The sequence below is a fragment of the Gallus gallus genome, chromosome 12, assembly GCF_016699485.2.
Source record: "Gallus gallus isolate bGalGal1 chromosome 12, bGalGal1.mat.broiler.GRCg7b, whole genome shotgun sequence".
NCBI lineage: Eukaryota > Metazoa > Chordata > Aves > Galliformes > Phasianidae > Gallus > Gallus gallus.
In genome coordinates, this window is record NC_052543.1 from 16,373,261 (window position 1) to 16,401,217 (window position 27,957).

At 45.1% G+C, this 27,957-nt stretch overlaps 1 protein-coding gene across 24 annotated transcripts in view; it reads right to left on the reverse strand.

Annotated features, from left to right (window-relative positions):
* Window positions 1-27,957, reverse strand: part of FOXP1 (forkhead box P1) — a 343,452-nt gene that overhangs the window by 284,501 nt on the left and 30,994 nt on the right. For 23 of the 24 annotated variants that reach the window (XM_040646262.2, XM_046899979.1, XM_015293120.4 and 20 more), the window contains exon 2: window positions 19,922-20,048. The gene's annotated coding sequence lies outside the window, so the exon portion shown is untranslated. Of the gene's footprint in view, window positions 1-6,472; window positions 7,106-7,246; window positions 10,082-19,921; window positions 20,049-27,957 lie in introns of all 24 variants that reach the window. The other variant, XM_046899963.1, reaches the window with a different exon arrangement.

The window sequence follows — 27,957 nt, forward strand, 5'->3', positions numbered from 1 at the left end:
GGGCAATAGAAGGGTGCCAGGAAGCGACAAACGCCCAAACCCCATCCCTGTGCCCTCACTGCAGCATCCCAGCACGTCACCGTCCTGCCATGCAGCCGTGCCCCATCCTGCACAGGGCCCTTTGCTTGGTCCTCTGGCCCCACTGCCCCACCTGGAGGACTAGGGAGGGGGTGAGCAGCAGCCAGGCCTCCCTGCACTGCTGGGTAAACATTCACCATATAAAAATCAGAGGACACTCTGCTAATGGACTACTGTATAAGAAACAGCCCCATTAAAACATGGCTAATCCATAACAGGAATGTGCATTTTATGGGGTAAGCAACTGAATTTCCGAGATTTTTATTGTGAGAAAAGAAAAAGAAAACGAGTCCACCTATTCCACTTGTGCTGTAATCCGATCGCTATGTTTATCCATGCCCATCACAGCTCTGTACAAATGAAGTCCTAAGAAAGGGTTTGAGAAAATAAAATATGGTTAACTTCAAACAACACCTCCAGCTCAACTCCTGAAAATCCTTGGCACTTCTTGCTGCACACTTCTGGACATACTTGAGGTTAAGAGGCAGCCTTCCCAAGGTCCCTGCAGTGCGCTCATAGTAAAACTCCCAACTTAGCCCGGGCAGAGGGAGTGGTGCCCATGGGAAGCTCACTGCAGTGCATGCACAAGCCAATGGTGTGGCACTGGTTAATGCAAGGAGGTACAGAGCAACATCCACACCTTGTGCTCAAGTGTTCTCAACACAATGAGCAGCATGAAGGTGCAGCATTAAGATAATACCACGCGTCTCCCCAGAAAGCAGGGCATTCTTCCAGACCTTCAGTGCCAGCTGACAGCAGGGACGCGCTGGACGAGCAGGCAAAGGGGAACTAAGCACCAAAAGAAAAACTTGTGGCCACTGAAATTGTTATAAAAATTGAATTTCAGAAAAATATGCCCATGGTGCCGCTCGGGACAGGCCAGCAGCCAGATCTGCAGCTGCTCCCCATTTCAACTCTAAGTGGAAAAGCATGGTCCACAAGGAAATACAGGCAACAAAACCCTGCAGACTGCCTTGCACTGGGGCTCTCCATCCCATCAGGGCTGAGGCTGCCCCAAAGGCTGGTCAGGCTACTCCTGGCAGCTGCTGCAGAAGAGCTGAAGAGCAGAGGAGCTGCCCAAAAGGCAGCAGTGCGCGCCACCTCCTCCTCCCAGCTCACATCCACTCATGCTGGGGATACAGCACTGGGTCACACAGGTGAGAAGACAGCAAACCCAAGCATGGCAGCTCCCTCTGCTGAGTCACAGCAGCCAGTGGGCATTTCTGGGTTTTTGGCAAGTTTCTTAAATCCTCTTTTTACTTGTTGTAAAGCAACACCACGCACCCTTCCTATTGTTTCTACTGCACGGTGCTTCATTTTATTGAGCACAAGCTCAGCGCTGGTGATAGCCATAAATTTTGCTACTCTAATACTATATGTTATCTGACGTTTCCTAACACTGAGCTCTGGGATTTGAGACTGACCACTCCTGACAGAGATGGATAGCTTGCGTAAGAGTTGCAAAGAGAACAGCAGAGGCTTCGGTGTTATTTTAAGCAGGGAAACTACGCAACATACTTTAAAAAGTGAAAAGACAACCAAGAAAATGTTTGGTTGGTAATCACAGTCAGGAAATGCCAGCTAATGTTTTGAGATGCTAGCTGCAAATTTGAAAAATGTTAAAAGCCAGCTTTGCTACCTTTAGCAGTGAACTATAAAGCTAATCATATATATTTTTGGGGTCCTTAACGTGGACCAGATGGAACTACACCACATCTAAATAAAAAACATTCTCCAGCCTGTGGGCTGGTTTGAATTTTACTTCATTGGATAAATGTGGAAGACGAAGTTACCAGTACACTTTATCCTGAGTAAACCATGAAGCAATTAACAGGAGTTCAAAGATACCCTGTCGTTCATCAAATACCTCACTGGCTTCTAGATGTCACGCTGGAGTTCTCTCGAGTGGAAAAGGAACGCTGTCAACTCGAGACCTGAGCAGTGCAACAAGGACGTGGTGGAAACGAGCCCAGGTGGAGCACCTGCTGCAGAGTCAGGCTGAGGGGCTCCACTGTGCCTTCCCGCATGCTAAAAGCCTTATTTCTCATCTGCTATTTTGTTAGAAACAAAAAAGTCGTTTGGGGATACTTGATGACAAGGTATGGAAACAGGAGACACAAACGTGCAAGGTAAATAAACTCAGGAGAATAATCTCAAATCTCCTTTTAAGTTATACAATTATTTACTTGTTCTTCTTTGAGCAAACATAAAAGACTACCTCTCCCAGGCTCCAGGCATTGTTACCATCAATTAACTAACAATTCCATAAACAATAAAAAGTATTACAAAAACAGCAGCACATCCCCACCTACACATTAGCACCAGTCAGCAAAAAAAAAAAATAAAAACCTACAAACAACACTTCCTACTCCTTGAATTCCCAAAGGAAACTCCACCCCAGCTGTGCAATCAAAAGTAGAGACTTAACACAGCGCTGCAAGGTTAAGTGGCAATTTTAGGTGTTACTCGTAACAAAAGTAAAACCATCTCAGAGAGGAGGGCGAGCACAAGCTGGGAACTTTGTGACTTTTCCACAAATGACGACTTTCTGCAGAGATCGTGTTCTCTGTTTCAGGATACTGGGAGGTAAATGGGTTTCGATGAGAAGAAGATAACCACAGCAAACCACAGCCCAGACACCACCATTCGCGCCCCAAGACGGCAGGGAGGTTTTCCTGCACAGCAGAGCCCATGTCAGCACCCAGAGCTGGAGACAGGATGGTGGGAAGGGTAGGACGTGCTGCTGCCTGCCCTGCATCGCCTGCCGCAAGCCTTTGCTTGCCTCTCCCTGCTGGTTTCTCAATTCTGAGCTCAGGTTCCTGTGGGTCAACACTGCACCGCCCAGGGCCCGTGCAATGCCCATGGGATGGTGGAGTCATGCAAATGGCACTGCCTGGGCACGGTCTTCTTTTCTGATTCATTATGAATGGTCAGAAGCCGTTTTAGTTAAAATGGTGTGCATCTTGATTCTTAGCTTTGGGAAAAAAAAAAAAAAAAACTTAGAAAAAAAACAAATCTTGATATTCCTTCTGCTCCTCAGCTCACCTCACATCAGCCTGAAGAGCCCACAGAGTCGCTGCCCTGCTCTGAAGTTAGGCAAACCTACATTGGGCCACTACCCACAACCTACTGAAGTGCAGGTTGATAGGACTCAATGGCACACACACTGAGTGTCTCAAAAATGCACAGGCTCACCACTCAGCTCACCAGACCGGTGCTTTCCTCCCAAGAATCTTTCCTCTGTCAAAGTTAATAATACTTTGCCCCCAAAAAAAACAACATTATGGAAAAATCCAGCTGTCCCCTGGGAGTTAACGTGGAGCATTTGAAGAATCAATTCAGTCTTTAAAACTGTGAAATACAAGAGTTTTAATCCTGTTTTAAGTGCAGGTTTCAATGCAAACTGAACTTCGAACCCTCGGGGATTCCTTTATAGAGTAAGTGATATAGATGAGAATCTCCTTCAACATATAAGCAATAATAAAGCAAGAAGTAAATACTACAGCAGAGAAGGGCGATTTATAAACTGCATGTGTAAGGAATAGTTATTTACCTTCATAACAATCACTTTCTTCTTGGGTTTTGTGCCATAAACGTAACTTTCTCCAAACAGCAACTTCTTAACAGATGTTTGTCAACTTCTGTCATTCACAGATGCGCAACAAAGAAAAATGTGTACCTTCCTAATGAGATGCACAGCCAAGGACGGTTGTCACCATCACAGCACTGCTGTTGTGACATGTATTTCATTTTATTCAATACATAACGGGAATGCTGTTTAATCCAGCAGTCCAAGCAACGTCCAAATAAGCATTAATAACGCGGCAAATAACTGATCATCAGGAGATGGTTTTCAGCAAGATAAAGGGTCTTCCCTCCCCCTTTTAAAAATACCCTCCCAGATAGACTCTAGTAAGGCAGGAGTGCAGCGGGCACACATGTGCAAGTGCCAACCTGCTCGGCGCATCGCAGCTGGCGGCCAGGCAGCAGGTGGGGCGGGTAAGGGGGAGGCAATTAGCATCATCGTGTTTCCCATTTTTCAAAGTAGATGGCAACTTCTGTCTCACAGACATGTACAAATTCACGTACAAAACCCACTGCAAAATACAAAGACATCTGTGTTTACCAAAGTAATCATTATTGTTTAAAGCGTATTTTTTTTTTTACACCATTTAACAAATAACTTTAGCTCTGACAATCGTGGTCAATTTCATGATAGACTTAAAAAGACAAAAAGTTCATCAGAAACACATAGCTGCTACCACATGCTGAACATCCAAACGAGCACCATAGGTCACGGGGCAGCCCTCTGACCTCAGTGTGTGCTTCAACCCCAAGCATCTCAGAGCACGGTCCCACAGTGATTTTGCTCCTTGCTCACTTGCAACCACAGTTCAGAGCCATCCTTGAAGGCTTCCAGCATCAAACTTTCCAAACCAACATCACGAAGGCATTTTCCACTTTCCTCCCGGCAAACCAGCCTGACAGCAGCAAGTACCTTTGGTGCTCTGAGCACAGGACAGGGCAGCACGTGGTGAGCTGCCACCAAGGGATGTGCTGTGGGCAGCCACACGCGGGGTGGGGAGCTGGAAGGAGCTGAGTCGAGACTCCGCTGTGTGCTCAGCGATCATAAGATTAGTGTGTTTTTATTTGAAGCATTATCCGTTAACATCCCGTATTACAAAAGCAGCACAACAGTATCGACAGGCTGTCAATATTAATAGGAGTGTCTAATGTTATATCAATACTAATTTAATTTCTGTTATCTGCAAGCTGCAGGGCCTTTCTGAAGAAACAGAGGAACAAGAATGAGAGCCCAAGCAATGACAGACAGGAAAGCTAATCATTCCTTCAGCTTTTCCAACCTCCGGTAGCACCACGTTAGCACAATTACCCCTGGTTTTTCTTTACGTATCGACACCACCAACAAAACCCCCTCAGCTTTTTTTCCAGCACCATGAGAACCTCCCCATGAGTTTCTTCCTGTTGGCTGAAAAGCATCTTCGCAGAACATTTTTCCTCACCACAGGCATCCAAAATCCATAAACTAAATATGTCAGGAGCAATCATAGATTGGATGAATAACTCACCCTTACAAGGTGTCCATTCACAAAAAACTTCCAGATCAGCAGACAACCCTCTCTCATCCAGACCCTAACAACTACATGTAAAAACCACATTCTTCATTTAACAGGGAAAATATGTTTTGGGGATCTGTTGGAGGTAAGACATCTGAAAGACATGCATTTCAGCAAGGTTCAGATAAGTGTTCTGAGAGCACAGGGGAAGGACAAGGGCTACAGGTGCAATGGGGGCCAAGGGGCTGTGAGGGAGATGCCCCGTGCTGCAGGATGGCTGCTCTGCCCTGCGCTTCCCATCACTTCCAGCCTGCTTCAAAAGGGAGAGGAAGACAGGTCCACAATTACAAAGTGTCAAACTGAACAAAGTAATTGAGCTAATTATGTAAACATTCATTATTAATAATATTTAAATATCCTGTTTTGCATTTTCTCTCAACGGCAAAATGAGCAGCATCCAAGAACTCAGAATTATCACCCAAGAACTGAGTGCAAGAGGAAACTGCCTAAAATGAAGATACAGTATCAAAGAAGAATATTTCCCCTCCTTTAGCACATGACTGATCCTAACTATACTTGCTACAAAGCATTAAGTGGGGAAAATATTCTTCTCCTTAAATACATTTCAAATAAGTGATTTACAGTCTTCAAAGTGTGAAGGAGAGAAGTGGAAAAGAGGAAGGTATTGGGGTAGGAAATTGGCTTCCCTCAAGATACTCTGTGATGTGTGACCACTTCCCGCGGGTGAGTGGATCCCCCTCCCCAATTAATTAGGATGCCAGTCTGCCAATCCTCACTGGAGAGCCAGGTGCTGGGAGCACCCATAGCAAAGCCCATCCCTGTGGCTTCACGTCACCGTGCCAAACTGAGACTGCTGGTAGCACCAAACTGAGTTTGGAGTCCCTTCAAAATACCTTGAGATGCCAGGGATGAGCTGGGTGGGTGGTAGATCCCACCCTGATGCTGATCCCTATTCCAATGCATAGTGAAGTCCTCCAAATCCCCAAATCAGAAGGTAGCAAATAAACATCTAAAATATAAGTTTTGTCTTCACTTCCACTGGTGGACAGCTGGTGCTGTCCTCACAAGCCCACATCCGGGTTTACAAAGATTTCCATCCACACAAAATTCTACCTTCGAACAGATCTTTTTTGCTAACTGTGCTCATTTCAACTGCACATATTAACATTAATTGGTGGCTGTGAAAAAGCCATGTCTGTCAGGTTGCAGCAACTGAACAGATCAATACAACAAAGGTGTGATGACGGAAGGACCAACACGATAGAAAGATGCTGGAAGGGAAAAAGACTGCTCACCTGCATCAGAAGATTCTAGGTTTGCAGGAGAAAGCTTCATCAAGGAGGGATCTCCAAAAGGAAAGCCTACCCCGCTGGGAGTCAGCCCTTAAATGAGGTGTAGGAGGGGAGCCAGGCTCCGGTCACACAGCTGAACTGCCTTCACCTGTGCTCTCAGGGCTGACCGGGTCTTTTCCCCAGGTGCTCAATCAGCAGTTTGGGTCGTGACTCAACAGTTCCCATACACAGGTTGTTTTTCAGAATAACAGCAAAAAAAAAAAAAAAAAGGCAGAAAACAAGGGGAAGCACTGTGGCCCTGGAGAAGCAGGGACTGTGCTGCTGCACAAATCACTTCCAGGAAGCTGAGGTAGGAGCCAGAAGAGTATCTTAGACAGGGAAAAAAAAAAAAAAACAGTGAGAAAGTAACAAACAAGCAATGCAATGGGAAAAACTATACCACGGGAAACCAATCCAAGAGGAGTACCATAAATGAGAAAAGGATAAGAAAAAAATTAGAAGTAATTGGACAAGGATTAGCGTAAGAGAGGTAGCTTCCTACTCCAGGAAATGGGGATTGAATGGTGCGTGCAGAGCTCAGCCTGGGACCTTGGAGGAGGCAGGAAGAAATTACAAGGCATGGCGATGCAGTTTAGCCTGCAGACTAAGAAAACAGTGAGAGGTTGTTGGGAATGAGCACCCACCGGGGCAGTCCTGAGGAGAAGCATCCAAGGAGGATCCGCAGGAGAGAACAAATACAGCTGTGAAGGTCTGCCTTCCTCTTTTGAAGCTCCAAACCTGGCTGCTAGGACTTCCATACAGCTCTCAGATGCATTCTGTCCCTGTCTCCAGGCTGGGTTTGGTCCTCAGCTGCCCTCCCCACAGTCGCTCTCCATGCACCCACTGCTCAGGGAGCAGGGCCTGAGGCAGGAGGACAGATGGGAGCAGCCACAGCTCATCACCTGCCTAACGAATGCCAGCCGCCGGTGATTTGTAGGCATCCAGCAGATTATTATTTTTGAGAGAATGAAAAGAGAAGAGGGGCACCAGCTTAAGGTGCTGTTGATGAATGAAGATGAAAAGAAGGTTTTAGGGTGAGAAGTGTTTGTCTAGTGTGACCTAAACCGTTCAAACCTCATTTGATAGATGATGGACATTTATTCCCTGCTATGTGTCATTTCAAAGTCTGAGCTTTATATTAAACAAGAAGTCCTGTCCTTCTTAGTTGTTCTGTCTTCCCTGCAGTTTAGCACACAGCACAATACCTGGAAATGCAATCATATTTAGCTTTTATAATAAAGTCATATGGTCACTAGTAGTACATATTGGAAGACACATTTTATTGTTTTTCATTATGTAATTGTGTGCTTCATTGCTTTTCATCAGTTTTTCCTTGTTGTGGGAGGTGGCACAGCCCAGGAAAACCATTTCCCTGGGGCTGCTGCTCCGAGGGCAGCACGCTGTGCTCCTGCAGCACAAAGCAGCCCTGCTCTGCTCAGCCTCTCCCTGCACAGGGGTCCCAGGCTCCTGAAAAGCCGACAGCTCCAGGTCTGAGGCCAGGCACACCTTCCTGTTCCACCCCATGAAGCTTGTCACTGCTCAGAGAACCTATCTCCAGTTTAGAGTTAAAGCAAGGATGCCAAGCTGCTTTCAGCAAGAGAATGGATTTTGGAAGCCCTGCATTTAAAGCTGGCTGCTATCCTCCCTGCCAGCCCCACATCACACAGCTGGAGGGCTCAGCATGAATGAGGGACTCCCAGTTAAAGACAAAAGCAGAGAGATGTTGTCCCCCAACCACTTCTGCTCCTTTATCACTCCGTGGATTTCATCACGGCAGGACAACAGCTCAGGAGTTACCACTCATGACTTCCCCCTAAGCACAAGGAAGGGAATCCAAGAGGAAACCACACTGCTGCAGGGATATCTCCATGCCGCTGGAGCTACCAGAGAGGCTCCTGCAACTGGAATGGAAATTAGACCTTTCCCAGACCTGAGCACACCTGAACGATTGCTCCACAGGCACTACAGCATCAGGGACAGGGCCAGGACTTGTCTGGAGCCACTGCAACAACCCTAAGAGCTGCAGAGCTGCACCAGCACAGCGAAGGCTGAGAATCAGTGAATAAATCTGGAGAACAGAAGTGCTTTCCCTCCTTATATCCTGAGAAATTTTGCTCTAGATTTCAGTTTGCATCCTTACAGGACGTTGATGTTTGGAAATAGTCTGTAATATGTACCAGGTTTTCTATGAACAGCCAATGTCATGGTTTTCAATATGAGGGCTCCTCGCTACTAAGAGACATGATCATACCGTTACAGAAGTTTACATTCCCATACGTTAAAAACAAACACATTATGACAATAAATTGTTCCACTAAACTATACTTGATGTGAGATGTTCCTGCATAGAACTCACACAAAGCACTGCAGCATTTAACCACCAGTAGACCTACTCATATACCACATCTATTCCTTCAAATGTGCCCTTAAATTTGTTTTCCCAGCACTTGCTTGCTGAGATTCTTTTCAGTGTTGTTTTCTCTTGAGTTCATTTTACTCAGATTCTCAATCAGAAAAGAACACCACAAATTCTGAAAGTGTATTTCTCTGTCAGGACAGAGAACTGCATTTCATCCTGGTCCTTGCCCCAAGTGAGTTCATCCCACTCCTTTCCCCAGCTGAGGACACCACCGCTCCTCCGTGTGCTGTCCAGAGGAGGCAACCACCCTGTCTATGGGATGCTGTGACCTCCTGCACCCCAAACACCCAGACCTCTGCACCATCAGCAACAGGCAAATTCCCACCGCAATGCATCTTAGTCCTTGAAGACCCCACAAGTGTGCATCCAAGCTCAGAGCAGGAAGCCTCAGGTTATATTCCATCACGTTGCTCCATCTCAATACACTTTTAAAGCTTTAAAAAAAAATCAAATTTCTATTGAATTTCTCTCTACACAGCTGCATCTGTAATGAACCCTCATAAAAGTTAAAACTTACATTCAGTAATCATATGCAATTGAAACATCATAAAATGAGAAGTCAAGGAACTGTATGTGGGCTGCAATGACTTGTCTTATTGTATTCATTCCCTTAATAAATATATCTTAAAAATAACCTCACAGTCACACATTTGCAATATAATATAAAAATAACACTGGATTCAAATTATTAAACAGGTAATTTAATAGAACAAGAATTGAAATGTAGGACAGTGTGCAACTTTATGCCATAGGAATAGGATGATTTTAGCCAACACAACTCCTTTTCTTTTTCACATTATCTTTGCATTTATAATACTACACCATCCCCATAACCTTGACACCATAGTCACCTTAGTAACAAACAAGGTGTAACATTCACATATAACTCAAATCCCACTAGGATATTTGAGTAAAACAAGAATCAGAGGTCCCTACTCTGTTGCCTTTTTCTTAGCCACATATATGCAGGCTGGCAGGTTGCAAAAACAGATATATTTGTACAGGATTAAATCCACGAATATGAACTGTTTAATTTGGAGTACCGTAATGAAAGACAAAGGTCGGAGCCACCATCAGTGCCCAGAAGAAGAAAGGTCTGAACCCCTGCAGGCCAATGCCTTTTCCTTGACAATGGCCAAGACCTCCATCTCCACCTGCAGGTACAAGACACATTTTAACACAGCTTTTATCTCTGGGAGGAGCACTTTCTGCTCGGCCCCATGCTAGCTTCAACCTAAAGCAAGAGAATTTATATTCTTCTGGGTTGCAAAAATAAATAAAACGAATCTGCTGCCATTTAAGGTATGTGCAGCACAGCCTTGCTAATAACTCCACGCTGAGAGCCCCATGGCTGCAGCACAGCAACACGTCACCTCCCTGCCAGCATGGTGGCTGCCAGCGCCTGTCCCCATTTCATACCTTTACCGAGTCCCCAGAAAGTGACCCACACCACAAGTAGAGGTGATAAGGGCCTGGACAGCAGCACAGGGCACGGCCATGGGCAGAGCAACTGAGGACACTGCAGACCCATGCTGCTCCGATCATCGCAGGGCACACAGGAGAGAGGTCCAGGCACACCATGGCCACACAATGGGAACGAGGGCTGAGCAGAACACAGCCACTTACAAGTTTCTGCAACAATGTACAAGTCTCCAACATGTGGCCCATAACGTAGCTGTTGCCATGGTAAATATTCATGTTTAGTGAAAAGTGTTAAATCTTGTATCATAAGTTAAATCAGCTGCCAAGACACATTTTCACAAGTAGGGGAATTTTTGTCTTTTCAGAATGGAATGTTTTTCAGTTGACATTGATTTTTCCCTAAAATAAGTCCCCCAGAAAGGAAGCCAATCACACGTGAGGCAGTCCAAGATCTGAATTACTCTACTCCTGTTCTGAATCATCAACAAGTGTTGTGTGCTAGTGCGTGTGTGCGTACAAATGCACAGCAGCTTCACAAACCCCACCCTTATACCAATGAGAAGCTCCACCACTTATTAGGAATACTCAGCTAACAATGCCAGTGGAAATACCACCGATGTTTCACATCTCAGTCGATGACGCTTTAGCAACTAACTTTTCTAAGCAAGAAGCATCTCAAGGGAAATACTTAAGCTTAACCTTCCCTCGTCTGTTCACAAATACAAGGCTCAGCCCTGCGCCCAAATACAGTTGCTTATGTAGGTCAAGGACAGAAGCAGTTAGAGGTATCCACTCCCTCTTATGCTTCTTGTTCAGTACTGCAAAAGAGAACAAATTGTTTTAATATAATTTCAGAAGGAGACAAGTTAGAATTAATGCAGAATTGGCTAAAAGTCCTTGCTACTATTATTCTTTGAAAAACTGTTGCAAGGAAGTCTGGCTGTTATCAGTTTATCATCTGCAAAATCACATGTGTGTCCTTCCACCCCTGAACTACTCAAAATTGGCTCATTCTAGCATCTAATGGTTAATTTTCCCATATTTAAAGCAAAATGCATTTCCAATGGAAGGTCCTTTAGAATAAGTGGAAAAAAAGCCAGTCAGTAATTAGCCCTACTTCATTCTGAGCAGTGTAAATAACTCCTCTGATAACAGAGCAACAAAGCAGAACTGGTCCTCAAGTCTGAATAGGAAAGACAGAGCAGTCACCTGCTCTGACACCCTGCAGCTGAGATGAAGGCTCTGACAGCAGCACCTCCTGCTTCCCCTGCAGCCCAACCACAGGTAGAGCTCCCACTGCATATGTGAAGAGGTCCCACACACCAGGCAGCCCTCCTATGGTCCGTCATTCCTCACCCTCATCAGGTTTTCCTCTCCTCTCCCTCACCTACTGTCTATAACCACAAGGTAGGCTTCACCCTGCTCATGCCTTCTGCCAAGCCTTTGCCCAGCACAGCTGGATTCCTTTACTCTTTCCCCACCTCTGAGCAGCAACAGCTACAGCCAGAAACATCCCCATTTCTACATTAGGAAACACCTCTGATTCCTCCTCCTCTCCGTACAGTTGCTCCACAATGGGTTTGCTGTGCCCCATGGCAGATTCGCTCCCTACACCTGCTCACTGCAGCTTCACCTCTCCACGAAAAGCTCTGTGGACATTCCCTAGCAAGCAAGCTCCTGCTCACAGCTCCTACCCCTTCTTCAGATGAGACCAACCCTACCAAAAGGCTGAAGCATATTTAGCACTCCCAGCTCTCTGCCTGTCTCTTTCTTTTATTTTTTATGGTTCAGTGTTCTCATTCTGCCTTCTCTCTTCCCTTCTCTACCCCAGCGCTACAAAAAGACATCTTCTGTGACACCTCAAAAAAAGACCGCTGTATTAACATGACTGACGCTGCACGGTATTTTCAGACCAGCCATTTGCTAATGTCACAAACACAATTAGGAAGTCAGGGAAAGAGCTTACAGGAGCAGATGAAAGCTGCAGAGATAAAACGGAAAGCTTTTACCTGCCAAGCTCTCAGGTTAGGGTTCTAGGTTGCCCTCGGATCTAATAAAGCCATAAAAGAGCCATATTAAGGAGATGCAGTCCCATTGCTGTAAATACCAGGCATGGCTTTTTTCATCCTCACACAAACACGGATCTCTGCTACCACGCTTTGCAGGCTGCTAGCCATAGGTGGTTTGAAATCTCGATCTATAAAAAAAAACCTCAGAGCGTTACTGACAATTAAAAACAGCTTTTTACACGTGCACAATAAAGCTTCTCTTGCTTTAAAAAAAAATAATATGCATATCCATATTACCATCATAATAAGTGCCACGGAGTGACATGATATGATTGAGTATAATGGCTCCTTTGGAGCCATTATGGTCGATCAGTAAATAATACACTTTTGAAATTGTCTAACTACATATTTACACTTGTCAACTCTCATACACTTCAGTGACAGAATTTAAAAGAAACACTGTAAAAAATCTCCAAGAACATTAAACCACAAAAACATTACACTGAAGCAGACTTCAGGTTTGAATTAAGCCCATAAAAACCTGGAAACCCATGTGAAGGCCGAGGCTGGGAGCACCAAGGGCAGGGCGCAGGTGAGGGCTCTGCCCCTGAACCCACCTGCAGGCACGTGCTGCTCAGCTGCACACCATTCTCTGCTATTTAAAATATATATATATATATAAATTTAAAAACCTGCACCTCCCTCTTGTTTGTTCAGACAACATTCTCAATTAAATCGAGCAGTATTAGTCTTTCCCTCCTTTGGAAAAGCCTCTGTTGAGACACTGGGAGTCCTGCCTAGCTGAAACACATGGAGAAAAACTTCAAGATTTGACCCCCAAAAGGCACTGTCAAAACAATCTTTAAACAAACCTGACAGCAGAACATTAGTGTCCCAAAGATTCACTCCATGTGGGAAAAAAAAAAAAAAAAAAGTCTGGAAAGATACTTTTTTTTTCCCCAAGAGTAAAAATAATGGGCTTGGCGTTGGCTTTTCTGATTCATAATTTTGCCTCTCTCTTTCTCAGCTGCAGTTACTTTTCCTCAAAGCAGTGGTGGCAGCAACTTTATTGGTTCCAGCACAGCTCTGCTGAGAACAATAAGCACAAAGGCCCCGATGCTGTCCTTCCTTCTGCAGCGGTGCCATCCCGCACCCTGCGGCCAGTGGGATGCAGCCCGGTCCTGCACTGCCTCCTGCCAACAAAGGTCCCAAAATGCTTCAGATGCTCCACACTGCAATCCCAAACTGGGCTGCTAAAAGCAATGACAGATATTTTTTCTAGAGCAAAGGTCTTGCGGGCTCGGCAGGGCAGGCTCCCAAGGCCACATACACACCCCTGGCAGAAGGGAGCTGCCACTGGGTTTTATCCCCAAGCAGGGCCCTGGCACAGGCTGCCCAGAGAAGCTGGGCATGTGCCCAAGGCCAGGCTGGATGGTGGGTAGTCACCAGCCCACGGCCGTGGTTGGAACTAAGTGATCTTTAAGGTCCCTTCCAACCCAAGCCGTTCTACAATTCGATGATTGCAACTCTCCTCTCTGTTAGCTGATGATGAAGCAGTCTCAGTCTGCTGTCTGAATCAGTTTGCTCAGAATCTGGGGTTTTACGGCCGCTGTATATAAACGGCATTTTCATGACAAACAGCTCTGCACTCCGTTTCCCTGTATATCTGAAAGAAGGAATGATCTCTTCAGGCTCTGCTAGGAGGGTGTGTCAATGAAGACAAAGAGTACTTCAGTATTTCCCCAGGAGCAGTACTACGATGACAGGAGGATGGCTTTGCCCTATGAAGCACCTCGTGTCCGCATTCCACTGCTGCAGCAGCATTTTGGGACCCCTCTGCAGAAACACCCCATGCAGCCCCCTGCACGCACAACTTCCTTAAAGAGGAGGGTCAGGATCTGCCATCAGCCCTCCCCGGAGATGTTTGCTTTTGTCTACATATTATAAACCATGGAACGAGTAAGACTTAATAAACCCTGCTGCCTCCTCGCTGTGTGCGGCATCTGCCTGCTCTCACCTTACCCCGCAGCTCGTGCAAATGTCACAGTGAGAACAGCTCCTACATCTCCTCGGGTCCCCACAGTGATATAAGCAAAGGTAAACAAACTACTGAAGCCTGGGTATTTTCACTTCAGATGGGATGTAAATCAGAGGATGAGAGCATGGAATAAACCGGCAAAAAGAGGGCAGCTTATAAAAGTATCCTCCCCCAGTTCAGTGTTCCCTCAGTGTAATATAGCTGACACAACTTCACGCTAAGGAAAAAAAAAAGACTAAGAGATGTAAATATTTCTTCCAATGTCAAATACATTCTTCCTTCAAGATGTTCGGCCAACTCTCACAGAGAAAAGCATTTCCCTACCTAAGGCAGAAATCCACTCGTAAAAGCTCACGAGGAGATCAGCCACCATCAGAGGTGCTGGGAATGTGGACAAGCTCCACACGAGACCCCGGAGAGGAGATGAGACACTCCCATGGTTGGTCAGGATGGGACACGCCATTGCCCAGCTCCCGAAGGACCTCACTTCTCTGATGGTAACCAGGGCAAGAGTCGCATCCCAGGACTCAAACCAGCAAATGACTGCTCTGCTCCTGTGCAGAGCTGAAAGCCCCTGGGAAGATAGGTTTTTAAGAGCAGCAGCTCCAGCTCCCACCTGATTGCCTGGCCAGTGGGAGCCCCAGGCCCACAGCCTCCTCACACCATTACCTCCTGGTAAGAAGCTACATGCTCCCACTCTCCCTCCCCTGCTTGCCTTCTTACTTAAAGCTCCCTGGCTGCCAGTGTGGAAATGAGCCTGCCTTGCTCCACCTTTCTCTCCATTGCCTTCCTGTCTGCGAGGACTGGTGAGAAAATGTTTCAGCTGCTCTTACACTTCCACAGCACCCATTTCCTGAGGCCATTACAGGAACAAAATGCTGTCTCCCATCTCCTGCTGATTATAGCTTTATCAGATAATAGCAAGAAGCAGAACTGATCCTGTAAAGCTGTTACCAATACCTAAAGGCACGTGAATGGCAGAGCTGGTGCTTGTTGCATTCACCCACCAATAGGCAAAGCTGGAACAGCAGCAAGGCACCACAGCCCATCCACTGAAGAGCCTATCGTTACTTTAACCTGCCATGAGCAGTTTTTGGCTTTTCTGATTTTCAATGTGCGTGTTTGGCTGGTTTTTATTTCACATCCAAACCTGCTGAAATGCCAAGGAGAAGGAGCCTCCTGGTCCCTGGGAGTGTGTTTTCTCAGTGCTGGCTTGACACGCAAAATCTGTTTCCTCAATTATGCCTTCCCTCTTACCTCTTTTAGACGGGATGGTGTGAAAACACAATAAAAGCTCTCGAAAATAAATGCAAGGAAGCTGAGAAAGCTGTTCTTCAGATGATACGCAGAGTCCTTGGCTCACATGGCTTGAATGCCACAGAGCTCTCCCCTGCCCACCAGCTCCATGCCCGCAGGAACCCGACCTGCTCAAAACAAATACACACCACTCCAGGGAATCCCAGCTACAAGACCTCCTTTGCAAGGTAAGCACCCTGCATCCAAGGTGCTGTTGTGCAAACACGTGCAGACTCCCAGCTGCATCACGCCACGTGACACATCTGCTGTGCGGGGCTCAGAACATGTCTTCAAGCAACAGCAGTAGTAACTACGAGATTTAATTTAGTTCACAGGCCCTATCAAGCCGGGGTGAAGCTTTGCAGATAAAAGCTCTGCTCAGGACCTGAAGTTCCCCACCTTCACACAGCAAAAATCTCTGCCTGTTAAGTGATTTGCCAGGATAATGGATATTATCTCTATGGGAAAGCAGATCACTCGAAAAACTGTCCTGAGTAAATCAGCATAGCAAAGTTTCAGCTTGTTCTACTGCCACAACAGAAACTCTGTATTCAATTTCATAAGCATCAAGCAATGAAAAATACTGCTAATACAGCTGGTATAGAAGTCTACAGAAAAGCCCTCATTTTAGGTGTGAGACTATTTTTGTACTTCAAAGGCGTGAAATTCCCCTTTCTCCTGGTGATAAGAAATGCCCCTTGATGCCCTGTCTCCTCCAGGACACAGCCCAAGTGGAAATAATTTTCAAAACTAATATGTATACGGGGTAACATGGTTAACATCATCCAATGAATTTAGATCCACCTACACGGTATAAATATATCTAGATAAACTGTCACCTTCAGCAGAATTCATTAAAATAATGTTGTATCTTCCTTGTTAAATGTAATTTTTTTAATTGAAATTTAATCTTACTGTATTATTTGGTAGATTTTTAATTGACATTTGTAGTAATTAATTGGTAAGCATTACAGCTTTGTCTGAAGAATTTAAAACTAAATTTGACATAGAGATTGGCCAGCCACTGCTGTGAGGTGCCTGCTGGGAGCATTTCATCATCCCCCCAGCCCCTCCTGCTGATCAGAGGTGGGAGATGATGGTCTCTTTCTTACAGTCATGAATTACATTACTAATGTATTCCATTACCACCACGCAAATGTCATGTTAATTTCTGATCATCATCAAGTCAGACAATGGTTTCCACGCTGGCACCCAGCCAATTAGCTATGTGGAAAAATATTCAGCCAATTATATAACTTGAATTAGGTTAAGGACTCAAGAGAAAGCAAAATAAACGCTTTGAAAATACTTCTGAGATAAAATGTAAGTTGACACTGTCTTCATGTGCTATAGCCGATGTTATACAATCTGATAGGCAGCTGCCAACATTCATAACTGTTTATTAAATCTAGCCTCTCTTTATGGTGGCAGCTAAGATCTGTATTTTTACCAATATTAGGTTCATTGTGTTATGAAAAAAAGACCAAAATACTTAGGAGCATTCACACCAGCTTATAAAACATATTATGTAGTTTATTAAATTGTTAAAATTGCTTCTCCCCTCCTCCTCTGCCCAGCACAAAGTTCCAGACAGAAAAGTTTCAGAAAAGCAAAGTCCTTCTGGAGCCACGGATGTCTCAGCAGAGGCACTTGGAGGACAGAAGCATGGAGGCACCGCTGTTCCCCAGCTGACCCCTCTGCTTCCTGCCCACCGCCCCACACAGCAGGGCAGGGCTCAGCAGGAAGGCTGGGGAGCTGCGGGCACGCAGACCTCGCAGGTTTGTGGTGCACGCAGTGCTGCACGACGGGGTTTTTAGTACCACCCCATCACCTTGATTTGTTCCGTTCTTAAGTCAATTTATTGTACAAGCATGGTTATCTCCAATTTAGAAACGTACACAGCACCAATTCCTTGACTTAAAAAAATTTATAACGATGAGCCATTTGTTAAAACCTTCTACCGTATCTTTCTGTTTCATTTTCCTAGGTGTTGCAATGAGGCAATTCACTGTTCTGGCTGCTTACCCTAGATGACCTTTGTCTGCCATAAAATGGTATACAACTAGATGCTCCGCTTCAAATAAAGCTCTCGTCTCTTCGAAAGGCTCCACGTATTCAGCCAACACAATCAGCAGAAACCACATTTGGTTACTCAATAAGCTGGAAACTTCTAAAACGAGCAAGGCCATGAATGAATTCCTGACATCAGGGACACTCGAGTGGGGAACGAGAGAGAATACCAAGAAGTGGCTCTCGCTGCAGCTGGAGAAAGAATCACTCCTTTAAACTGAACTCTCAAGGAAATGAGAACAAAAACTGAATTAGCTCAACACGTACCCTCTACAGTCAGTCCATTGCTAGGCAACTTCCCATCTCCTGATAGAATTATGGCGGAGGGCTGGCCATATATCAGGGTTAAGATGAACATAAGCACCAGTGTTGGCCAACTGCTCCTTTCCAGTGGGACTGTTCAACGCTTGTTCATTTCATATTATTATTTGGCAATATTTTCTAAGCACCTAGAGAGTCTAATGCATTCAGAAGATATTTTAAAGCTATTATGTGACATGAAAATTTTAAGATAACTGGAAGTAAGTGAATTTCATGGTGAACAGCATGAATCTTTTCCTTTGTTCAAGTCAACGTTTGTAGGGAGTTAACAATCCTTCTTTTTGCTTTTATTTTTTAATACAGAAGCTATCCAGAGGGCACGCGGCTCAAATGCCTTGTCTTTACACAGGATGCCGTTCAGCCACGGCTGTGTATCTCCATAATGCAACCTGTGAGGTAAAGGGGATGCTTCAAAATACCCTGGTCCTTCCGTTTGCTGCCACTGAGACCAGACACAAAGTCCCATTACAAGCAGTGCCATGGGTTTGTCACAGTACCATGTTTTTGGCCTCTAATAGAGACTTGAACAGTGAGATTTGGACTCCAGACATTCTTTACCATCATTGGAAATGTATCGAGTATATGCGCAGGCTGCCTTAAATAGTGGCATGTGCCTTGTATGTAACCCCAAGTTTCCTATGCATACTTCATAGGAACAAAGAAATAATTAATTAGCTAACCGCCGCGATTAAAATCAATTGATTCGCATGCTGCAGAGCAGTGAGAAATTCTTGCATCACTGGATAAAGCTGGAATTGCTCCCGGCTTGGGGACCTTGGTTGTATCAGCAAGGTTGGTAATTCAGACATGAAGGAATTGGTAAGAATCTTTTTCTTGCGTGCACGCTTTGAGCTGCCATATGGGTTTATTCAACTGTTTACTACACCAGTCGGTAAAAACTGAACAGCTATTATAATCTTTGCTAAATGACATGGTAATTATGCTACCTCTGGAAAAAAAAAAAAAAAAAGAAAGAAAAAATGGAAACTTAAAAAAAAAATCACAATTCACTGATGTGTGAATTTCTCTGTTTCTCTGATCTCTGAAATGTAATGCACTTTCTAACACACAGAGGGATACTAAAATTATAACAGAAACACAAATTTATTTGAAAAAAAAAATTATGCTCCCATTTCCTATGGATTTAATTACCTAGATCTCCTAGGTTGTAACAAATTTTCACACAGATCTTGCAACTCTCTTTGTCTTGTCCAAGTTGGCTGTTGGAGGATTTCTCCCTTTGTCCGCCCATGACGAAAGCAGCCAGGCTTTGCAGCACATGCCATGCTGAGCGGGGCCAGCTCTCCTGTGTACCAGTGACACCATTTTGTCACTGGGATGTAAGTGCAGCAAACAGTGGAGCTAATTATTCGTTGGCAATGGCTCCTCTGAGAGCAAAGCCTCTGACACATGATGGAGAGGAGGCCTCTCCATATTCATATTTAATCATTACATGAATTGCACACACAAGCATGTTTAGACCCTGTCTGTCTGTATGGCTCCAGCTCTGGGCAGCGGTTTTGCATCGCTGAACTCCAGTTACACTACCAAACCCTCAGAGCTCACAACTTCACTGAGGCCTTGAGGGGATGGTGGAAAGAAAGCAAGCAAGGCAGTCTATTTTCTGTACCGATAGTATTTGGTATCACGGATATTTCAATACAAATACTAGGGGTTTATTTGGGAGGTACAAAATAGTGGTGACTTGTTTATGAACACAGACAATACGAAAAAAGGAACCCCAAATCCCCACCATATCAAAAAGAAAAGAGGGGTGAGAGAAAGACAGACTGTAAGAAAGAGTGAGAGTTACTGCAAACTTGGGTTTGGTGACTCACCAGTTTTACTTGCAGGCATCACACATATCCACTCATGACTCAGGGCAAATATGGGAAAGGATCAAAACCCTTATCATGGCAAATGTCTGGAAGCTGGAATCACTCGGAAAAAAATGTTCTCAGGAGACTGAAAGACAAAAACACGTTTTAAAACTTCACTTAGTTAGAATCATATCAAAACCCACCGTTTTCCTTTGAAAACAAAAGGCAGTTACAAGTGCTGGAGGTGTGCGGAGCGTTACAGGAACATTTCCACATATCAAACATCGCTCTATCACACAGCAGAATTTATTTTGCTTTAAATGAAATTGAAACTTACAGTATTAAGAAAGGTTTTAAAAAGACGCTCTTATTTCAGATTTGCAATTTGCTCCTCCGACAGGCAAGTTTATGTTCATTCTAAACACCAAAACATGTCAGCTGCCAAACCCATATTCTGCTCAGAAATGCTGCGCTGTTTCACCACATTCAGATACTTTAACCTACTTTGCATTATCAAAATACAACAGTCTGAATTTCTGAAATATTTACTCTCAGCCTGCACTCACTGCACCCCGATAAAACCTTAACAAGATGTAGAATCTCTTGTTAGCAATAATCTTCCCTCTGAGATAAGGATAAACACATACAAAAACTATTTGATGTTCAGGGTGAAAAGGCAAAATTTGCAAACATCAGTTAAGAAATACCAATTAGTATGTTTTTCCCCAGCTATTAGTAACACAGATTGAGTTTAAGCCTAGCTCAGAGGAAGCTGCTTGCGGTACAAATTAAATACCCATTTTTACTAATAAGGGTATTTTAAAAGAGCGGTATATTTTCTCCATCGACAAAACATCCACGCTGAGTACGAGCTGATACTGAGAAACAGGAGCAGAGGGCCTGAGGCACATGAGCACCGCACCCACGGAATCAGGTGGGATTTAAGCAGCAGCTCCAGTGCCTGCTGCCCTGATGGATGCACGGGCACGTGGGACAGCCTCTGTGCTATAACCTCCAGAGGAGAAAACAAGCTCTGCAACAGAAGAAGGGTCCCGAGGGACTGGGGTAGGAAAAAATATGAAGACGGAAATCCCAAGGGCTGCCTCCGCCTTCCTTTCCCTGGTGCTCTCCCTCCGGACCATCCCCAGCAGAGTGGCCGCTCTCAGCACTCAACGTGTACCAGCACTTAGGCAGTGCCAAGGACCCGACCCGGGGCAGACAACCACCACGGCAGCTTTCCTCAGGAACATCTGCAAGTCACTGCCTTAGCGACAACCGCACCGCATTTCAGAAGGGAAAAAGGTGGAGGCTTTTTGGTTGTTGGTTTTTTTTTTTTTTTTTTTCCTTTTTTTTAAATATACCTCTCTGGCCTCGGGGCTTTTCCCATTCTTAGCTGAATGCAATACAATGGCTCAAAGATGATCACAACAGTTCAGAAACCTAAATATAGGGATTACGCGACCCTATTATAAAACTGTGCTGCACAACAAAAATAGATCCAAAAGGGCCTTTCCAACACCAGATCTGCTAAACACAACTTCTTTCTCAGAGGCTCTGAAATACCTGCAAACCAGAGTGACCTGCATCCTGCATCAGCTTTATTTTACTCATGAGGAGCGAACACTCTAGAGGAGCAACCAAACAGTGCCAGAACACACATCTGAGGCTGGGTTTGTTACTGCAGATGGGCACCGGGCAGAACACAGTTGCAGCTACACACACAGCTTGTACCCATCACAGCTGCTGAGTAGCCTGTACCCATCATACATCTGGAGGTGTACAAGGGACGGAGCCCAGCGAGGTCTGTGGGCACGGAGGCTGCTGGGGTTACTCCATGGAGCACAGCCCAGAGAGCCGGGGACACGGCACGCACCGCCTGCGGGGAGAGGAACGCCGGGGAGATCGGTTCTGATAAACCAAGGCCTTTAATGATCTGCCCACACACTCGAGTTCGATCTGGCATCGACAAATTGAAGCTTTTAATGATGCACCCACACATCTGAATTGGCCACTCCTCTCCCGCAAGTTTCACAAAAATAGCCTGCTGGGTTAAAAACATCAGCTCTAATCAACCAGCAGGGTGAGCAAAGCCAAACTGCCCTTGGACCAACTTCTCCCCCAGAAGACTCTCCGATGAGTCCCCAAATACAGATTTTCCCCTGCACTACCTCACTCCCATATACTTTCTCTGAGGGCTAAAGCTAAGTAAGCACTGATGAGACACAGCAGCTTAAGCGTAGCTGGAGTACAAAGTCAATCAAACCTTGAAACGTGAATCTGGGTTTCATTAATTCCAGCAATCACATCGTTTTTATTATCACTGTATTAATCAGAATAGGAAACCTATTAGTCTGCCCCCAACAAAAATTAATCTTCTCAATATTGAGCAGATTTGAAAGACAAGTTTTAATATTTCACTACTTAAATCTCCATGGCAAAGGCGCGCGGGTCTGATGGCCCGGAGGACTGCTATGACTGCAGCCCATCAGCACGAGGCTGGTCCTCTCCCAGCAGGACCAAACTGGTGGGGAACACAAACACATGGCTGGGAGACTGAGAAGAGGTGTGCTGATGGAAACAGACTCACAGATACACACACCTTGGGGCTCTGCTTTGCAGGATACATTTCAAAGCCCCATCAAAGGTAGAACTTCAATGCACCACTCACATTAGGATGTTTATTGACTGCAATGAAACTATAAATACTGTTTTCACTAACGATTTCTTAAAGCCATGTTGCACAAAAGAAAACAGGTTCAACTTGTACGTCAGCGCCTAAGAGACCGCTCCAAAACAGACAACTGTACGAAAAGTTGTGCCCATGTATACATATACACAAAACTGTTTTTAAGTGACTGTTTTGAATTAGAATAAATCTGTGTTCCACCAATTAAGCTTTGATGCACGGCTGATACCATTCTCTATCTGAAACAAGCGACACAATAAATGCAAAAATTCAAATATTTTAGAGAAAATACTTGGAGAGTTGAGACATTAATTTTGCCATATACAATCTGTTCCACAGGGATCTAAACAAGCGTTATTGCCACCCTGGGTACATTGGAATAGAGATGAAACCACCATCCTTTCCTATTTACATATTAAAAAAATACATGCCTTCTTGATGCAGACTACAATACAGCCTGTCTAGAGAATGCAAAGCCATGAACTCAGTGCATCCTTGTGAGGAGTACTGCACTCTAACTGGTTGCAAGTGGAGACAAAACACAAGTGCAGACAAAATGCTTGCTTGCTCATCCTCAGAGTCCTGTGAGCACCCAGGGACAGGGGCTGGAGCAGCCACAGCTCCCCAGGGCCCCACCTTGGGATGGGGCTGTTTACCAAACACCATCACTGCAGCAAAAGGAGAGCAGTGAGAGCAGCCAGCAGAGCTCTGCATCTCAGGGCGTGGGCAACAGGGGACGAGAAACAAAGAAATATTTAAAACAGTAAACAAGTAATCACAAACAGCAACAAAAACAAACAGCCCAACCAATACAAACAAACCATATATGCATATACATATATATATGTATGTATGTATGTCATTCCTATTCTTATTTCAATCTCAGATGTATTTGATTTTAGTTTGAGAAGCTCTGCAATTTCCTAAAGTTTTTCAACATGGATATATCTCCAACATAACTTTAAAAAAAAAAAAACAAACCACAAAACCAACATTAATTGCCATCAGAAACACATGCCGAAAGCATCCTTAATAGGACCACAAAGCCTGCATACAGGAGGAACTCGCTGCGAGGAAAGGTAACATTTGTTCTCCCTTTCAGCTGGGATCCACCTCAACTTTTTGATGTCGGCTGGAGCTTTTATTTGCAAATAGAGCAGAGCTGCTTGGGATGGAGGGCTCCTCCGGAGCATGCCATGTGGCCTGCACAGATGTTCCTTTTATTCCCGTGTCCCACAAGGCTCTGTGGCTCGCTGGTGTTAAACAGATTACGCAAGTAGAACACTTGATTTTGCATGTCCCCTTTTTTCCAACAGTTGTCTAATTTACTCAACTCATTCTGCTCCCCCTTCCCTCCACACACGCTGGAGCAAGCACACAAAAATGAGGCAGAAGCAAGAAAGTTTCTCCTCCGCAATCAGAATTTGCACAAACACTCAGCGCCTGCAAACAAAGTAGGAACGCAAAAGAACAAAGCTCTTATTTTGACAGTAAAATAACGAGCTTATTTGGTGCCAGGATCTTCCAAAAAGCCTTCATCATACCCCAGTAACACCAGTCGCTACAAGTATCATAATCTCTCACCCTTATTTAGGTGTCCAAATGAGAATTGAACTTTTTCCAAAAAATACCTAACACCAATTATTGGTGCTAAGCATTGAAAATCCTTGAAAATCTGGCCTTCAACTCAGGCACAAAGAAGGGGCTTAATTTCCCGGCTGTCAGGCATCCCAATCAACAACTGAAGTCAATGGGATCTACACAGTACCTTATTAAAAAAAAAAAAAAAAAAAAAGCCTAAGAGGCCCATTAAGCAACAGCAGCTCCAGCAAGGCAACCTCACTGCACACAGACAGCAGCTACACGCGGCTTTGTGCATCAGCCACTTCGCTCTCACACTTAATTTGATTAATCATTTTGGTATTATCCCCAATTAGAAAAGTGTCTAAGTGGAAAAATAATCAAAAAAAACTGCTTGAGACCGAGACAAAGAAGAAAGCAGCAGCTACTGAATGTGCAGCTACTTAGGATTTCTGGCATTTATGAAGGATACAAAAATAAAGCAGAAAAATCACGGGCAAAATGCAAAGACATCAGTGTTTCATACAGACTGCACATTTTGAATTTTTTTTTTTTTTTTAATAAACCGAAACTGAATTCCAGATGTTGAAAGTTGGGAAGGAAAAAGAGCTTTAGCTGTAAAAACACAGAGAGGTGAGACCAAAAATTCTGCTGAAACCTAACAATTCGAATGCCCTGGAGTGAGGCACACGCACCCTCTCCCAGTACTTCCTCCCCACCCCATGCCAGAGCAGGTAGCAGCACAGGGGCTGCCCAGGATCCCATCATAAGGCACAGGCTGGAGCAAGCCGCTGGGAAGTGCAGAGGGAGGAATGCAAGTCCCAGCACTACTGACCATGGGGCAGCCATGAGCGGTGCTCGCCCGGAGGCTGGCACATCCCAGCAAGCATCCTCCTCCTCCTCCCTGCAGGGCTGAGCACGCACCTGCAGCTTCAGGCCAGCGAGGGGCTGATACCTCACTCATTTAAGTCCTGAACAGTTGCAGCAAATCGCAAGTTCCCACAGGCTGAATCTCACCTCATCTCCCCCTTTTCCTTTCCTGAAGCACAGCAGAGCAGCCCCAAACCAGTCCAGCCCATCCCTGACGCAGCACAGCAGTGTGTGAGCATCCGGGATGCACCCCAGCATCCAAACACAACCCAACTCGGACCGGCACAACTGGTTCTTGCCTTAATGGATGGATTCAATCACCACTAACAACACTCAGGGCTTTTGAAAGCAGAATTCAGGGCAATATTTGGAGATCACTGTTTTCACCCATGTTTATTTACATCGCATCGTTCTGCAGGCAGGCATACGAAATCACATCGTCCTGTGCTGTCCCACCAGCTGCATCACAGGAAGACAACGTGTTTGAGCCTAAAACTCAAGGGCAGTGACAAATGTTTCGAATTTGATAAGAGGAAGAATATTCATCAGCATACTTCACTGGGGATGCAGTCAGAACTCGCAAACTTAGTCACAGAAATATGACTGGACTTGTCTGCTACCACAAAACAAAGTACCGTCTAGTGGTTAAAATCAGAGGACATGATTCAGGAATGCAATCCTTTTCAAAGAAGAACTGAAGCACATGATTAACTGCTGCTGAAGTCAATAGGCTGATTCAGAGACCAACTTTTGGAGCAATGGATAATACTCCCCACATTGCCATATGGCTCTCGGTCAAACTTCCTAGAAGCATTTGCTAATGCTGGGTTCCACCACAGCCTTTGGGAGCTCTGCTTTTCTCTTTTTTTATTTTCCCTGTCTTTTTTAAGCAGACTTCTGGGATGATTTTCACCCACTCTGAAGATTCTCCAGGCTGAGAGAATACCCAGCTGCGATTACTCCAGGGCAGCACAAACTCATGCAATAATTAATATCCTCAAATGAAAGGTTATCTGGGCATGCAAATTTATCACCATCCAAATGTGTGTTTTTTGGTTTTTTTTTTGCAGCATCGCTCGGGAGGTGCTCAGTGAGCAGTGCACAGAAATGAACTCCATCCAGCCTCCAGCCGAGGGATCTGCAAACAACCCCTGTGACTCTGCTGAACTCCCAGACACGCCGCCTTTGTAACATGGAGATTTCGCTCATCCCATCCTCTCACCCCCACTGCTACGGTAAAATCATTTGTGGCAGGCTGTCTGCCTCTGCCCCTTCCAGCAGGGCCACCAGCACCGAGCCGTATCCCCACACTTCTTATCTCCGAGGAACGCCGCCCAGCAGCCCGGCTGCTTGCAGGCAGGGCTCGGTTCTGCCAAGGCAAACAGGAGCCAAACCAAACCTTTCAGCAAGGCAAATGTCTGCCATCAGCATGCACGCTGACATGTGTGGCAAGGCAGTTACAATTTTTATTTGTGTTTATGCAGTGGGGAATAGAAAGGGGAGAGCACTGACAGAGCCACCTGACTGAGTACCGTGCTCATTTTGTAACTCCTAAGTTGCAAAGGGACAGAAGTTATTTTCTTCATGTTTTGTTACGGAAAAGCAGAAGTAGGATGAAAGCCCAAAGAATTCTTCTTTGCTTTCCGAAAGCTTAACAGTGCAGATAAACTGCAACATCATTTTTACGCAGTTTGAAAACACCCCGCTACTTCCAACAATGAAATCAACATAATCCCAGCCAAAATCAGCCCTCCCAGCCATCTTGTCTGTAAGGAAATGGGGAAAGAAGAGGCGATACTTTTCCTGGCTACTAAAGAGCTTCCCTTATTCAATATCTAAATTAAATCAAATTGAGTATACTAAATAAGCCCATAAGACACAGCACATGATGCAAGAGTCTTAAAATTCTTATCTACTGAGCACTCCAGCTTAAAGGCTGATGTTTTATGTTCCCCTGCAGCGCACGGGGATCCTGCTGGCTTGGCCAGACTACGAAAATGAGCTTCAAATGACCAAATGCAACTGCAACTTAAAAAGTAGGAACCAAACCAGACACAACAAACCACAAGCAGCCGGCCGACCTGCCGTAACTCCTGGGCGCTCCACGCACTGCCAACGAGGCGTCCTCCATCGCAAGCCCATGCACCACAAATCCCAAAAGGTTTTCCCCCACCACACAACTGGCTTTACTCACACAAAGGCAGAGAGCAGTTGGGAGTGCACTGATGGAGACGTGGATCTATGGCACTGTGTGAATTTATGGCATTCCAGAGGGATGGATTCCTCACATTCATCTTAAAATGCAGAGCCAAAATCCACAGCCCTGACTGGATGCTTCACCTGCAGGTCCTGGCCAAGGGACCATGCGGCCATGCTGCTCACAGAGCCCACCCATACACCGTTAACAGTTGGAGGAGGACTTAGAGTTATGGTCTGTTGGGTTAGATGCTGGCAGCTCTCTGGATAGTCATCCAATCCCACCAGGTGTGACCTAGGGCAAGAAATCTGTCCACATGCTCACACGTGCTTCTCCATGGTGTGGGGAAATGCCAGGCAAAGCACAGGGACAGGCAGAGCCCTTGTTGTATTGCAGAGCCCAGAAATACCAGCTAACTGCACACCCTGTGCAAATAAAAACCCGAGCTCAAGACAAAAGCCAGCATCTCCCTTCCAACATCGGTATGTTTCTCTCCTGGACTGCAATTACTTGTGAAACGTCATTTTACGTGTGCTATTAAAGGGACATTCGCCACAAAGAAGAGTTAAGCAACTCAAATGTTAAAATGTGAGTAAAACAGTGACAGAAATTAATACTGGCAGTTAATTAAGAATGGCTTTTATTGGAAGACTAAGGCTTTTCACAAAATTCATGCCACTAACTAATATCATTTACTTCAGTATTCAGCTCATCCAGATC